At 37.1% G+C, this 16,456-nt stretch overlaps 1 protein-coding gene and 1 long non-coding RNA gene across 10 annotated transcripts in view; both read right to left on the bottom strand.

The window, feature by feature from the left end:
- LOC145547174 (cyclic AMP-dependent transcription factor ATF-7) overlaps positions 1-16,456 on the bottom strand; it is a 94,005-nt gene that overhangs the window by 50,668 nt on the left and 26,881 nt on the right. The gene's annotated exons all lie outside the window — the stretch shown is intronic.
- Positions 395-8,755, bottom strand: LOC145547192 (uncharacterized). Its single transcript, XR_014083633.1, has 2 exons — positions 7,090-8,755; positions 395-623 (listed from the first exon to the last, which is right to left on the bottom strand). It is a non-coding gene; the product is annotated as an uncharacterized LOC145547192 (long non-coding RNA).

The following is a 16,456-nucleotide window of genomic DNA, read 5'->3' as shown; positions in this document are numbered from 1 at the left end:
TTCTTTAGATGGCAGCTACTTACTTGGATAGATTAAATGCTCAACAAACTTTAAAGGACCAGTACCTAAGAGTAGAGAAATCCCAGGGACAATTCAGCAGGGCTTGGTCCTGTGTCAGTTACATGGTTAATTGCTTTCTCCATAGCTCTTGCCTAATGGTAGACCTTTTAGTATTTTACTTTCCAGATGTAGCCACTTAGTTGGGGTACCATTAAAGTTCCCTAAGGAATAGCTTTAGTTCTTAACCAAGCAAGGAAAGCTTCTTTTTGGGTCAAATGATTACCACAAAGTCCTACTAAGTTCTTACTGACATTACAAACTTATATTTTTCAATCTCATTTCTCTTCCCAAATTCTTACTAGAATATTATGAGCCCTTAAAAAAGATCAAATACTTTTATTTTTTAATTTCCTACACAGTAAAAAAAAAGTGTTGTCATTCCTGGGACTCACACATATGGGTGGAAGGACAAACATGCAGTGTGAACAGTGTGGACCTTAACCATTAAAGTTAAGAAAATCTACCACACTGTGTTTTTCTCTTGGGGTGCAAAAAATTTCATTATGGAAAAAAGAATACTCTAACACACCTAAACACATCTCAGATATGCAGATGACACCACCCTTATGGAAGAAAGTGAAGAGGAACTAAAGAGCCTCTTGATGAAAGTGAAAGAGAAGAGTGAAAAAGCTGGCTTAAAACTCAACATTCAAAAAACTAAGATCATGGCATCCAGTCCCATCAATTGATGGCAAATAGATGGGAAAACAATGGAAACAGTGAGAGAGTTTATTTTCTTGGGCTCCAAAATCACTGCACATGGTGACTACAGCCATGAAATTAAAAGATGCTTGCTCCTTGGAAGAAAAGCTATGCCTAACCTAGACAGCATATTAAAATGCAGAGAGATACTTTGCCAACAAAGGTCTGGCAAGTCAAAGCTATGGTTTTTCCAGTAGTCATGTGTGGATGTGAGAGTTGGACCATAAAGAAAGCTGAGCACCAAAGAAATGATGCTTTTGAACTGTGGTGTTGGAGAAGACTGTTGAGAGTCCCTTGGACTGCAAGGAGATCCAATCAGTCCATCCTAAAGAAAATCAGTCCTGAATATTCATTGGAAGGACTGATGCTGAAGCTGAAGCTTCAATACTTTGGCCACCTGATGCGAAGAACGGACACATTGGAAAAGACCCTGATGCTGGGAAAGACTGAAGGCAGGAGGAGACAGGGAAGACAGAGGATGAGATGGTTGGATAGCATCAGCGACTCGATGCACATGAGTTTAAGCAAGCTCCGAGAATTGGTGAAGGACAGGGAAGCCTGGCATGCTGCAGTCCTTGGGGTCACAAAGAGTAGGACCTGACAGAGCGATTGAACTGAATCAACTGAAACACGTCTTGTAAATACAGGAGATTCTGAATGCTTACAATAAGCTGAGCAGAGCATATATGAGTCACAGAACAGAGTATACAATAACTAAAACCCTACCTTGTAAGGGTATATAGAACTTACTACTGTAACAGTTAAGCCAAAAGAAAAATTAAGCTGAGGGAGAGAGAGAGAGAAAGATGGAGGCGAGAGGAGAAGGAGAGAGATATCTGTCTCTAAAAGTGTGCTTAGATTGTTGGGGCAAGCTTACAAGATTACACTCACTCACTCTAAATAATTCCAAAACACAGCAATGCATTTTTGTTTTAAATAAGCTATCAAATCTTAAGTGCCCAGAGCCTTAGCAACCACAGAAGAGGTTACAGGCTGATAAAGAAATGGGCAAAGACAAAGACTCAAATGGTTTGGCAGCCTCCAGAATAAACCACCTCACAGTTGTTAGGGGAAGCACACTGACTGAAACCACCCACCCTGGCCAGGTACCATAGTAACCATCTGAGTGAGTTATTTTATGACAGAAGGTCCTGGTAAGGAACAGAGAACTAAAAAGCCACTACCAACCAGAAGAGTTTGGGAAAGGTCAAAAGGAGACGACACGTGTCCTACCACCTCCCAGAATCCTTCTTGCTGGCAACCATCCGAGCTGAGCAATGCGTGCACCACCAGGAAGGACTCTGAGTCAGAAAAATTGGCTAAAGACAACCAGGAAACTAACCCCATCACCATAAAATCCAAGACTGCAAGCCACGTGGCAGAGCAGTCCTCTTGGGTTCCCTTACCCTACTGCTCTCCACCCAGCGCCCCTTCCCAATAAAGTCTCTTGCTTTGTCAGCTCGTGTATCTCGTTGGATAATTCATTTCCGAGTGTTAACCTTTTGGGCCCTGGAAGGGTCCCCCTTCCTGCAACACAGGTATACTGATTCTGCCTTGCCACCTTAATTTAATGCAGCAAAAACTTCTCACCCCAATTTGTTGACATATTTTGCTGATATATTTTTGTGTCTAAATAGTTTTTAAATAAAACCAGGCAAATGGCAAACTTATTAAATTTTGAATGTTTGCTTTTTAGACATTAGAGATAAATTTTAGAATGCTGGCCACTGAATAGATGTCTATAATAAAAGAACACAGGCAGGCAGAGGAAAAGAATGGAATCTATGCTGCCTAACAGTAACAGTTATCCACATGCTACCTGACTTTCATAGTGATCCAAAATAGCAACAACATCAGGTAGTGGCGAAACTGCCCCTGCTAACCTCTCCAGCCTCATCTTCTGCTGCTCTGCATCACAATTTGTGCTCCAGCAACATAAAACTATATTCAGTTTCTCTGAACATGATATGCTGCTTCATTTTTTTTTACATGCTGTTTTCTTTTGTGGGGAATACTCTTCTCCACCTTCTGTCTGGCAAATTTCTACTTATCTTTCAAAACCAGTTAAAGTATCATTTCCTCCATGAAACCTTCCCTGATGTCTAATAGACCTCTCAATACTTGTGAATACTTACAAGTAACTAAATTTTTATGTCTACTTCCCCTATGAGACAGTGAATATGTTGATGTCTTAGACATCTTTCTGTCACAGTATCTAGCATTATGCCAAGCATGTTGCAGATATTCAAAAAACTTTTTTGATTAAATTGAATCCACAAAAGCTAAAGAGAAGATCTGAAGAAACTGAGAAAATTACTCATTGACTAGTTTCTGTAAACCTGTTCCCAGGCTTACTCAAGTTTGGAGGTATCTAGCAAAATACACAAAGAGAAATGCCTTGATTTTAACAATGGATCTTTTTTGTGCACACAGTCTCTTACTAGAGACATTTGTGAAAAACAATAGTCAATTTTTGATTGTGGTTTAAAATGATAACAAATTGCTCCAATTACATAGAACCCACCCATTCCTACCTCCCATTAAACAGAATGGAGACAAACCAGCAGGTGGTAATGGGATCCTACTAAGCTTCATATCATATTACAGCATGCCCATTTGTTAGTTAGGGGAAGACAGAAGAGAAAGGATAAATATAAAAGCCATTAAGCATACCAGTGGGTGTCAGGGAGGAGTTAATAAGACTCTGGTACTCCTGTTTCCACTTTTTGGTAACAACTCACTACCACAACATGGTAGGCCAATAATGGCACCCATACTAGTTCACTGGAGTTGACAAAGCACCACAAACCTGGGGGCTTAAATAACAATTTATTGTCTCATAGTTCTGGAGGCCAGAGTTTGAAATCAAGATGTCAGCAAGGCTTGCTCCTTCTAAAGGATGTAAAGGAGAATCCAACCCATGTTCCTCTCCCAGCTTCTGGTGGTTTACCAGTAATCTTTGGTGTCCCATGGCTTGTGGCAGCATAACTCCCAACTTTTATGCCCTGGGTATACATCTGTGTCCCATTTTCTCTTTTTATAAGGACATCAGTTATACTGGATTGGAGACCTACTCTACTTCAGTATGACCTCATTATCAACTAATTACATCTATGATCCTATTTCCAAATAAAGTAAAATTCTGAGGTACTTGGGACTAAGATTTCAACATGTATATTTAGGGGCATAATTCAACTCATAACAGCTCCCCAAAATATGCCCATGTCCTAATTCCTAGAACCCATGAAAGTTACCTTATATGATGACCATATTAAAGGTTTTGAGATGAAGAGTTATCCTGGATTATACAATTGGGCTCTCAATGCCATCACAAGCACCGTTGTAAGAGAGAGGTGCTTATAGACAAAGAAAAAGGTGATGTGAAGGCAGAATCAGAGACTGGAATGATGTGGCCACAAGCCAAAAAATGCTGGCAGTCATCAGAAGCTGGAAGAAGTAAGGAGGTAAGGAAAGGATTCTCCTGAGAGACTCCAGAGGGGGTGTGGCTCTGCCTACACCTTGATTTTGGACTTCTGGCCACCTGAAGTGAGCATAACAAATATGGTATATATTAAACCAACTATCAGTAATCAATAATCACTTTAAATGTCAATAGTCTAAATACATCAATTAAAAGAGATGATCAGAGTGGATCAAAAAACAAGACCTGGACTTCCCTGGTGGCTCAGTGGTAAATAATCTGCACCAATGGAGGGAAAACAGGTTCGATTCTGGGTCAGGGAAGATCCCACATGCCACAGGACAAACAAGCCTGTGCTCTCCAACTACTGAATCAGCGCTCTAGGGCCCACAAGCCACAACTACTGAGCCCCCACACTGCAACTACTGAAGCTTGCAGATTCTAGGGCCCGTGCTCTGCAAAGCCCTTGCACTCCAACTAAAGAGTAGCCTGTGCTCTCCACAACTCGAGAAAGCCCGTGTGCAGGATTAAAGACCCAGCACAGCCAGAAATAAATAAATAAATAAATAAATAAAACAAAAAAACAAGACCCAACCATATGTTGTTTACCAGAAACTCACTATAAGTATAAACACATATATAGATTCAAAGTATGGGATAGGGAGGGGATATGTATATGCCTATGGCTAATTCATAATGATGTATGGCAGAAACTATTACAATATTGTAAAGTTAAACCACTACAATATTTTAAGTTCAGTTCAGTTCAGTTGCTCAGTAGTGTCCAACTTTTTGCAACCCGGTGGACTGCAGCATGCCAGGCCTCCCTGTCCTTCACCAACTCTCAGAGCTTTCTCAAACTCATCTTCATCAAGTTGGTGATGTCATCCAACCATCTCATACTCTGTTTGCCCGCTTCTCCTCCTGCTTTCAATCTTTCCCAGCATCAGGGTCTTTTCCAACGAGTCAGCTCTTCACATCAGGTGGCCAAAGTATTGGAGCTTCAGTTTCAGCATCAGTCCTTCCGATGAACACCCAGGACTGATCTCCTTTAGGATTGATTGGTTTGATCTCCTTGCTGTCAAAGGGACTCTCCAGAGTCTTCTCCAACAGCACAGTTCAAAAGCATCAATTCTTTGGTGCTCAGCTTTCTTTATGGTCCAACTCTCACATTCATACATGACTACTGGAAAAACCATAATTTTGACTATACAGACCTCTGTCAGGAAAGGAATGTCTCTGCTTTTTAATATGCTGTCTAGGTTGGTCACAGCTTTTCTTCCAAGGAGCGAGTATCTTTTAATTTCATGGCTTCAGTCACCATTTGCAGTGATTTCTGAGCCCAAGAAAATAGTCTCTCACTGTTTCCAATGTTTTCCCATCTGTTTGCCATGAAGTGATGGGACTGGATGCCATAATCTTAGTTTTTTGAAGGTTGAGTTTTAAGCCAGCTTTTTTACTCTTCTCTTTCACTTTCACCAAGATGTTCTTTAGTTCCTCTTTGCTTTCTGTCATAAGGGTGGTATCACCTGCATATCTGAGGCTATTGATATTTCTCCCTGCAATCTTAATTCCAGCTTGTGCTTCATCCAGTCCAGCATTCCACATGATGTATTCTACATATAAGTTAGATAAGCAGGGTGACAATATACAGCCCTTCCCAATTTGGAACCAGTCTGTTGTTTCATGTTCAGTTCTAATTGTTGCTTCTTGACCTGCATACAGATTTCTCAGGAGGCAGATCAGGTGGTCTGGTATTCCCATCTCTTGAAGAATTTACCACAGTTTGCTGTGATCCACACAAAGGCTTTAGCATAGTCAATGAAGCAGAAGTAGATATTCTTCTGGAATTCTCTTGCTTTTCCTATTATCCAACAGACGTTGGCAATTTGATTTCTGGTTCCTCTGCCTTTTCTAAATCCAGCTTGAACATCTGGAAGTTCTTGGTTCATGTACTGTTGAAGCCTAGTTTGGAGAATTTTGAAGATTACTTTCCTAGCATGTGAGATGTGTGCAATTGTGTGGTAGTTGAACATTCTTTGGCATTGCCTTCCTTTGGGATTGGAATGAAAACTTTTCCAGTCTTGTGGACACTGCTGAGTTTTCCAAATGTGATGGCATATGGAGTGCAGCACTTTAACAGCATCATCTTTTACGATTTCAAATAGCTCAGCTGGAATTCCATCACCTCCATTAGCTTTGTTCATAGTGATGCTTCCTAAGGCCCATTTGACTTCACACTCCAGGATGTCTGGCTCTAGGTGAGTGATAACACCATCATGGTTATATGGGTCATGAACATTTTTTTTGTGTAGTTCTTCTGTGTATTCTTGCCACCTCTTCTTAATATCTTCTGCTTCTGTTAGGTCTATACCTATGTTTCTGTCCTTTATTGTGCCCATTTTTACATGAAATGTTCCTTTGGTATCTCTAATTTTCTTGAAGAGATCTCTAGTCTTTCCCATTCTATTGTTTTCCTCTATTTCTTTGCATTTCCTCTATTTCTTTATATTATAAAGTTATTTTAAATATTATCTTCCAATTAAAGTAAAATTTTAAAAAAGTAAAGGAATGGAGAAAAATACCATGGTAACACTAGTGAAAAGAAAGGGGAGGAGTTAGATTAATTTCAGACAGAGCAGTCTTCAGAGCAAGGAAAGTCATCAGGGATAAAGAGAGGCATTACATAATGACAAAGGGATAAATATTCCAAAAAGACAAAAAAAAATTATTTAATATATATGTACCTAATAACAGAGTGTCAAAACATGTGAACCAAAACTGACAGAACTGCTAGGAAAAACAGATAAACCAACTATTATAGTTGGTGACTTTAACATTCTCCTATCAGAAATGGACAGATCCAGCAGGCAGGAAATCAGGAAGGACACAGCTGAACTCAACACCATCAATCAACTGAATACAATCGACATCTATAGAATACTTCATTCAAGAATAGCAGATTACACATTCTTCTCAAGTTCACATGGAAGGAACATTCACTAAGACAGACCTTAACAAATAATCATACACTATCTGCTCTCAGATCACAATGGACTTGAAAAAGAAGAACAAATTAAAGCCAAAGTAAGTAGAAGAAAATTAATAAAAATCAGAACAGAAATAAAATATAATTAAAAATGAGAAATCAATAAAACCAAAACCTGATTCTTTGAAAAGGTCAATAAAGTTGATAAACCTTTAGATAGGCCAAGAAAGAGAGAAGACACAAATTACTAGTACCAGATGTCAAAGAGGGACATCACTCCAAATTGCATGGATGTTAAAAGGATAATAAAGGAATATTATGAATAATGCTATGTCCACAAACTTGATAACCTAGATGAAATGGACCAATTCCTTAAAAGACACAATCTGCTAAAACTCACACAAGAAGAAATGGACAATCTGAAAAGGCCTGTATCTTTTACACAGATTGACTCAACAATTAACTGCTTTCCAAAACAGAAAGCACCAGGCCCAGATGTGTTCATTGGTGAATTCTACCAAACATTTAAGGAATAAACTATACAAATTTTCTACAGTCTCCTCTAGAGGACAGAAGCAGAGAGAAAACGTCCTAACTTATTCTATGAGGCCAACATTACTCAAATACCCAAACCAGAGAAAGACATTACAAGAAAATATGACTACAAACCATTCTCTCTCATGAACATTAATGCAAAAATCCCCAACAAAATATTAGTAAATCAAATCCAACAATGTATAAAAAGAGTTATACACCACAACCAACTGGGATTTATTTCAAGTATGCAAGGCTTGTTCAACATTCAAAAATTAATTAATCCAATCCATCGCATCAGCAGGCTAAAAAAGAAAAATCTCATGATAAGAAAGAGCACTTGACAAAATCTTGCATGAATTCATGATAAAAACTCTCAACAAACTAAGAATATATGGGAACTTCATTAACTTGATAAATAACACCTACAAAATACCTACAATTAACACTAAATGGTGAAAAGCTCAAAGCTTTTCTGCTAAAATCAAGAACAAAGCAATGACATCCCCCACTCTCACCACTCTTTTTCAACATTGTACTGGATATCCTAGCTAATGCAATAAGATAAGAAAAGGAAATAAAAGTCATAGTGATCAGGAAGGAAAAAAGAAAACTGTTTGCAGTTGACATGATCATCTATGTAGAAAATCCAAAAGAAATAACAAAAAACTCCAAGAATAAATTACAGCAAAATTGCAGGATACAAGGTTAATAGACAGTCATCATCTGTTTTACTATATACCAGAAATAAACATGTGGGATTTGAAATTAAAAACACAATGCCATTTACGTTAGTACCTCCCCAAATTAAATACATAGGTATAAATCTAACAAAATATGTGAAAGATCTACATAAGGAAAATTATAAAATTCTGATGAGTGAAATCAAAGAACAACTAAATGGGTATTTATTGTAAAGATGATGTAATTTCTTCCCAACTTGATCTATATATTTAATGCAATCCCAATCAAAATCCCAGCAAATTATTGTAGATGTCAATAATCTGATTCTAAAGTTTATATGGAGAGGCAAAAAACCCAAAACAGCCAATATAATACTGAAGAAGAACAATATTGATGGACCGACAGTACCTAACTCCAAGATATACTATAAAGCAATGGGTAATCAAGATGTAGTATTGGTGAAAGAACAGATTAAAAGATCAATGGAACAGAGCAGAGAGTCCAGAAATAGACCCATATAAATATAGTCAACTTATTTTTAACAAAGGAGCAAAGACACAAACATTCTTCTCAGGTGCACATGAAATATTCTCCAGGATGAATCACATGTTAGGCCACAAAACACGTCTTAATAAATTTAAGAATACTGAAGTCATACCAAGCATCTTTTCAGGCCAGAATGGTATGAAACTAGAAATCAGTCACAAGAAGAAAACTAGAAAATTCACAAATATGTAGAAATGACATATGCTACTGAACAACCAATAGGTCAACAAAGAACTTGAAAGAGAAATAAATTCCTTGAGACAAAGTAAAATGGAAATAAAAAATACTGAAATTTATGGTATGCAGCAAAAGCAGTTCTAAGAGGCAAAAGCTAAGAGCAATAAATGCCTACCTCAAGAAATAAGAAAAATCTCAAATAAACAACCTAACTTTATAGTTCAAGGAACTAAAAAAGAACAAACAAGGCCTGAAGTTAGGAGAAGGAAAAAAAATAACAAAGATCAGAGCAGAAATAAATGAATTAGAGACTAAAAAGACAATAAAAAAGACCAATGAAACCAAGAGCTGGTTCTTTGAAAAGATAAACAAAACTGACAAACATTTAGCTAGAATCACCAAAAAAAAGAGCACTAAATAAAACAACAAGAAAAAACCAAAGAGAAATGAAACAGGAGACATTACAAGTGATACCTCAGAAATACAAAGTATCATAAGAGACTACTACAAACAACTGTAAGTCAACAAACTGGACAATCTGAGAGATATGGATAAATTCCTAAAAACATACAAGTATCCAAGACTGAGTCATGAAGAAATAAAAAATATGAACAAACTGTTTACCAGTAAGTAGTTTGAATCAGTAACCAAAAACCTCCCAACAAACATAGGTCCAGGACCAGATAAACTCTACCAAGCATTCAAAGAATTAACACCAATCCTCAAACGTCCAAAAAATTAAAGAAGAGGGAATACTTACAAACTCATTTTACAAGGCCAGCACTACCCTGACACCAAAACCAGAATACCATAAGAAAAGAAAGTTATACGCCAATATCCCTGATAAGCACAAATGCAAAAATCCTCAACAACATATTAATAGAATTCAACAATATCTTAAGAGGAATCATATACCATGGTCAAGTGGGATTTATTCTAGGGATATAAGGATGGTTCAGTATCCAATACACCATTCAATGGGATATACCACATTTACCAAATGAAGGATAAAAAGTATTCCATCATCTCACTAGATGCAGAAAACATATGACAGAATTCAACACTAGTTATGATAAAAACTCTCAACAAAGTGAGTATAGAGGGAACATACCTCAGTGTAATAAAGGTCACACATGACAAGCCCATAACACCATACTGAACAATGAAAAGCTAAAGTTTTCCTCTAACATCAGGAACAAAACAAAACACTATATTTACCATTTTTATTCAACACAGTATTGGAAGTCCTAGCTATAGCAGTTAGGCAAGAAAAAGAAATAAAAGTCATCCAAATTGGAAACGAAGAAGTAAAACTGTCATTATTTGTAGATGCTACATAGAAAACCCTAAAGACCACCAAAAAATTCTTAAAGTGAATTCGGCAAAGGCTGAGGATATAAAATCAATACACACAAAAAAAATATTGTATTTCTATACACTAATAATGAACTATCATAAAGAAAAATTAAGGAAACAATAGCATTTATAATTGCATCAAAAAGAATAAAATAGCCAAGAATAAATATCACCACAAAAGTGAAAGGCCTGCACACTGAAAACTCTTAAGATACTGACAAAAGAAACTGAAGCAGACACAAATAAATGGAAAGATAATCATGTTCATGGACTGGAAGAATTAATATTGTTAAAATGCCCATACTATCCAAACCAATATACAGGTTCACTGCAATCCTTACCAAAATTCTAATGGCATTTCTTACAAAAAGAACAATTCTAAAATGTGTATGGAAGCACAAGAGAATCCGAATAGTCAATGAAATCTTGGGAAAGAACAAACCTGGAGGCATCACGCTCCTTGATTTCAAACTATAACACAAAGCTACAGTAATTAAAACTGTATGATATTGGCATAAAAACCAACATACATATCAATGAAAGAGCCCAAAATAAACCCATGCATATATTGCTAATTTATGACAAATGACAAGACTACACAATGGGAGAAAGTGGAGTTTCCTCAAAAAATGGTGTTGGGAAAACTGGACAGTCACATGCAAAAAAGTAAAAACTGGACCACTATCTAATACTAAATACAAATATTAAAATTCAAAATGGATTAAAAACTTGAATGTAAGACCTGAAACCATAAAACTCTTTAAGGAAAAAACAAGAGGCAATAAGCTCCTTGCCATCCATGCTGGTGACTGTTTTTTGGATCTGACACCAAAAACCAAGGCAGCAAAAACAAAAACAAGTGAGAATACAACAAACTAAGAAGCTTCTGCACAACAAAGAAAATCATCAACAAAATGAAAAGACAACCTACTGAATAAGAGAAAATATTTGCAAAACATATACCTGATAAGGAGTTAATATCCAAAATATATAAAGAACTCATACAACTCAATAGCAAAACCTCACACAATTCAATTAAAAATGGCAGAGGATCTGAATATTTTTCCAAAGAAGACATACAGATGGCCAATTGATAAATGAAAAGATACTGAACAACACTATTCCGTATCCATGGATACAGACAGCCAATCATATATGAAATCTTAAAATAAAACAAAACCCCACCAAACTTATAGAGAACAAATTGGTAGTTACCAGAGATGGGGGGTGAAGGGGGTCAAACAGGGGAAGGGGGTCAAAAGGCACAAATTTCCGGTTATAAATAAATCATGGGGATTTAATGTACAGTATGGTGACTACAGTTAATATATTACATATTTGAAAGTAGCTAAGAGAGAAAAAGTTTTCATCACAAGGAAAAAAATTCTGTAATTATGTAAGGTGATGGATGTTAACTAGATTTACTGTGGTGATCATTTTGCAGTATATGTAAATATCAAATCATTATGCTGTACACCTGAAACTAATATAATGTTACATGTCAATTACATCTCATTTTTTTTAAAAAAGAGCAAAAGCAATACAATAATCTTTTCAACAAATAGTTCTGAAATAGTGCTTTTCAACAACTTGAAATCCATAAGCAAAAAAGTGAATACAGACACAGACTTTAAACCTTTTGCAAAACTAATTCAGAATGGATCATAAACATAAATGTGAAACACAAAACTATAAAACTCCCAAAACATAATATAGGAAAAAACCTAGGAATAATCTTGGGTTTGGCAATGACTTTAGAGATAACACCAAAGGCATGATCAATGAAAGGAATAATTGGTAAGTTGGACTTCTTTAAATAAAAACTTGTGTTCTGTGAAAAACAATGTCAAGAGAATGAGAAGGCAAGCTTCAGCCTGAGAGAAAGTATTTGCAAAAGACACATGTGATAAAGGACTGCTATCCAAAATACATATAGAACTCTTAAATCTCAACAATAAGGATGGGGCTTCCCTATTGGTCCAGTGGTTAGGACTCTGCACTTCCACTGCAGGGGGTGTGGGTTTGATCTCTGGTTGGGGAACTAAGATCTCATATGCTGCCCAGTGCAGCAAAAAACAAACAAACAAACAAAAACTCAACAATAAGGAAACAAACAACCAAATTAAAAAAACAGGCCAAAGACCTTAACAGACATCTCACCAAAGATATACAGATAGCAAACAAAAAACCTATAAAGAGATGCTGCACATCGTATGACATCAGCGAAATGCAAATTAAAACAAGGGCATACCACCACACATCTATTCTACTGGCCAAAATGTGGATCACTGACAACACCAAATACTGACAAGGGTGTGAAGCAAAAGGAACTCTCATTCATTGCTGGTGGGAATGAAAAAGGACAGAGTTACTTTGGAAGACAATTTGGAGGTTTCTTGAAAATTTATGTCCACACAAAAACCTGCACATGGATTTTTATAGCAGCTTTATTCACAACTGCCAAAACTTGGAAGCAACCAAGATATCCTTCAGTAGGTAAATGGATGAATAAACTGTGGTACATCCAGACAAAAGAATATTATTCACTGCTAAAAAGAACTGAGGTACCAAGCCATGGAAAGACATGAAGGAATCTTATCTTGCATGGAGAATCCCAGGGACGGGGGAGCCTGGTGGGCTGCCGTCTATGGGGTTGCACAGAGTCGGACACGACTGAAGCGACTTCGCAGCAGCAACATGGAGACAGCAAAAAGATCAGTGGTTGCTTGGAGTGGGGGGGGGGATGAGGGGAAAATGAATAGGTGGAGCACAGACGATTTTTATGGCGGTGAAACTATTCTGTATGATAATATAATGATGACTACATGTCATTATATATTTTCCAAACTCATCAAATGTACACCAGCAAGAGTGAACTCTTAGGTGAGCTGTGGACTTTAGGTGATTATGGTGTGTCAGTGTAGGTTCATTAGTTGAAACAAATATGCCACTCTGGTGGGGCACTCTGACAACAGGAAAGGCTACGTTTGTAGGGAAGCAGGGAGTATATGGGGAATCGCTGTACCGTCCTCTCAATTTTGCTGGAAAGCAATCTTAAAAATTTTTGGAAACAACCAAGAAAAGTAAATTACTCCAAGTTTATTCTCAGAGTTCTTAGAAAAGAGCCTGAAAAATTAAGCCTGAAGTAGAATGAATACTCATTGCTTATATTTCTAATGTGAAGACAGAAAAGCATGGCATAGCAGAAAAGCCCAGCTTTCAAACAAGAATTGTTGTCTCTGTGACAGAGCTCCAATCTAATTATGCCCTAGCCACTGATTTTTCTATCACCACTTCCCCTTTGTTTCAGAGAGAGCATCCACGACCTTCTGTTCATGTGGTGGAAGAAGAAATTACTTCCCAGAAAGGCTTAGCCCACTGCATTTTACTAGATAAAGAAAAAACAAAAAGCCATTTGACTCTGACAAGCCAGTTATTGTCTATGGAGGAGCAAAATGCCTCCCTTAGGACTGCAAGGTACAATATGTTCAAACCTTTAACCACTGTTCTGCCATGAGCTGCTGTATGTGTGCACACAACTCTCTCCTCTGAGCAGTCACATGCATAACTGAAAGTACAAGCCTCCAAGAAGCCCTGTCTGGATGTAGCTTTAAATGCATATAAAGTAAAATTAAAAGAATGATGAAATAGTCTCCCCTTTTCACTTTTGCAATTATCTAGGTAAAAATTAAAAGGGAGGAAAAAGAAAGACTGAAGAGGGAATAGGTAAATTACTGAATCTAACATAATGCCTTATAGAACATATGTAGACATCTAGACCCCCGAAAATTTTAGAGTAACTACTTTTACTGTTCCCTTTCAATACAGTTTAAGTGAACTACAGTCTCTTCCTTAATCCCAAGAAATACCTGAAACTGAATAAACATAACACAGTGAAAAAAATTAATGCACACAGATTGCCACTGTGTAAAAAAAAATGATGCTCACTTAAGTGACAAATGTCTGTAATATTACTTGCCCACTCTGGTATTATACAGTTATCTCCACCTACACACCACAACAGATCTTTAAAACTATCTCAACAACTCTCTTCACTTGAGTAAAATAACTTACGACAGTGAAAGATTTTTGTTTCTGTTGTTGTTTTGGTCAGTAAGCTTGAGAACAGAGATACAAAAAGGAGGTAACTGAGGCTAGCATTAAAATGTAGGGCCTTTTTCTTTTTTAAAAAATAATCATCTATCCTGCTAAGCTGTCACTGTCTACCTGATAACCTCTTAGGAGCCAAGCTTGCAGTTTCTGTTTGATAGGCTGTTGCTCTGAATCACCTCTCCTTTGTATTTACAATTTTACAGAAACTCCTGGCAGGAGACAGACAGACAGACACACATACACACACACACACAAATATGCATCTACACACACAACTAACTGGCTTGTCAGAGGTATCCAACAAAATAAACAACTGAGATCTTTGGACATCCAGAGTTATTATTTTGATAGCTTGTGACCTTGTCCAATAAGGAAGGCATTCTCAGCTCTGAAGCCAAGAATTTGACTTCATTGTCAGAGGTAGAAAAGAAAAGACTCCAGTCAGATATATCCTGCAGCTGAACGTAGAGTTAGTTTCACAGAGTCCACAATTACATAATGAATCACTACCAGAATCAAGAAGGAAACGCACATTTTAAGCAACTTTCCAGTAAAGGATAAAGACATTCAGACAAAACATACAAAGAATACCTTTGCTAAAAATACCAACTATAAGACTCTCCAATCTCTTTTGATCCTTTATGTGTTCATGTACATATTTTTAAAATCACAAATTATTTCATATAAATATTTCCATGTATCTACTTGGTTATGTAATTCCACTTCCAATGATAAAATGTCCACTGCATCAACACACCACAGTTCATAAGAGAAAAGGAAAAAGTAGATACATGGAAGTGCTATGAAGTCAAAGAAGGAAAGAATGTGAGATCTGAGTGGAGACGAGTTCTATTAGTTAACAAGTTAAGACCTTCCATGCAATCATACCTCCAAAAAGTCGGAAAATAAATGAGCTACCAACCACTGGGCAGATCACATATCTCACTACACTGGTATTACACTCCAAATCATACCCTAATTCCACCTTAGTCACGTTTCCTCTTGTTACCAATCAGTACTACAGCCACAATAACAAAAGCCCCACTGCTACATGGCACTACACAAAGCAAGACACCCATATACCATCCTCTGCATCTTATAGCCATAAAACTAAGAAGAGAAAGAAGGCAATATGAAACAGGAAGTGACCAAGTCTACAATTCACAAAGATGACACCACAGTCTATCTTTGGGCCTATTAGTGAAGGCTGAAGCTACGGTTTTTAGGTCACAGTTTTCTAGTTCTATCTACATTTCTGGTTAGTCAAGAATTAGTTTTCTTTTCCATCCTAAAATCATGCCCCAGCTACTAAATAGTAGTTGTTTGCCTCACAGAGAGTTAGATACATCTTCGCAGCATTCCCAGGCAGATAAAAAAACGTAGATTATTAAGGCTAAGGCAGTTGCAGAGATGGTTCTTCATTTTAGTAAGAACTCTTATCTCTTCATACAGAGCTCAGCTGTTGATCCAGCTCTCTCTAGTATGGCAGCCAGATGTCTATCTAGATCAGTAACAAACTACAGCTAGGACTTAAACTTAAGTGACTGCATTTGGACCACTGCAAAAAAACCCCACCACTTCTTTTTTTTCTTCTGTGCTAGGCGTGCATATTTACATGTTTATGGGAAAGAATAAGGAAGCAATTTATCCTAGTGAAAGTGATCTGAAGTCTGTCTGGCCGTATAGCTCCGTCACAAAGTACTATATGACCTTGTACAAGTTATTTAACCTCTCTGAGCCTTTATTTTCTCCTCTGTATTGTAAAATGAAGATAATATTATACTGTCCCACAGGGGACTTCTAGGCTAAATAAAATAATATCTGTAAACTACTTCTGCACAGCATATAAGAGCTCAGTTAGCTTTAGTTATTGT

This window comes from Giraffa tippelskirchi, chromosome 4 (assembly GCF_054371585.1).
Source record: "Giraffa tippelskirchi isolate mGirTip1 chromosome 4, T2T-mGirTip1v1.2.pri, whole genome shotgun sequence".
Classification (NCBI taxonomy): Eukaryota; Metazoa; Chordata; class Mammalia; order Artiodactyla; family Giraffidae; genus Giraffa; species Giraffa tippelskirchi.
Note: the sequence above shows the minus strand (reverse complement) of the source record. Positions and strands in the feature narration are given on the sequence as shown.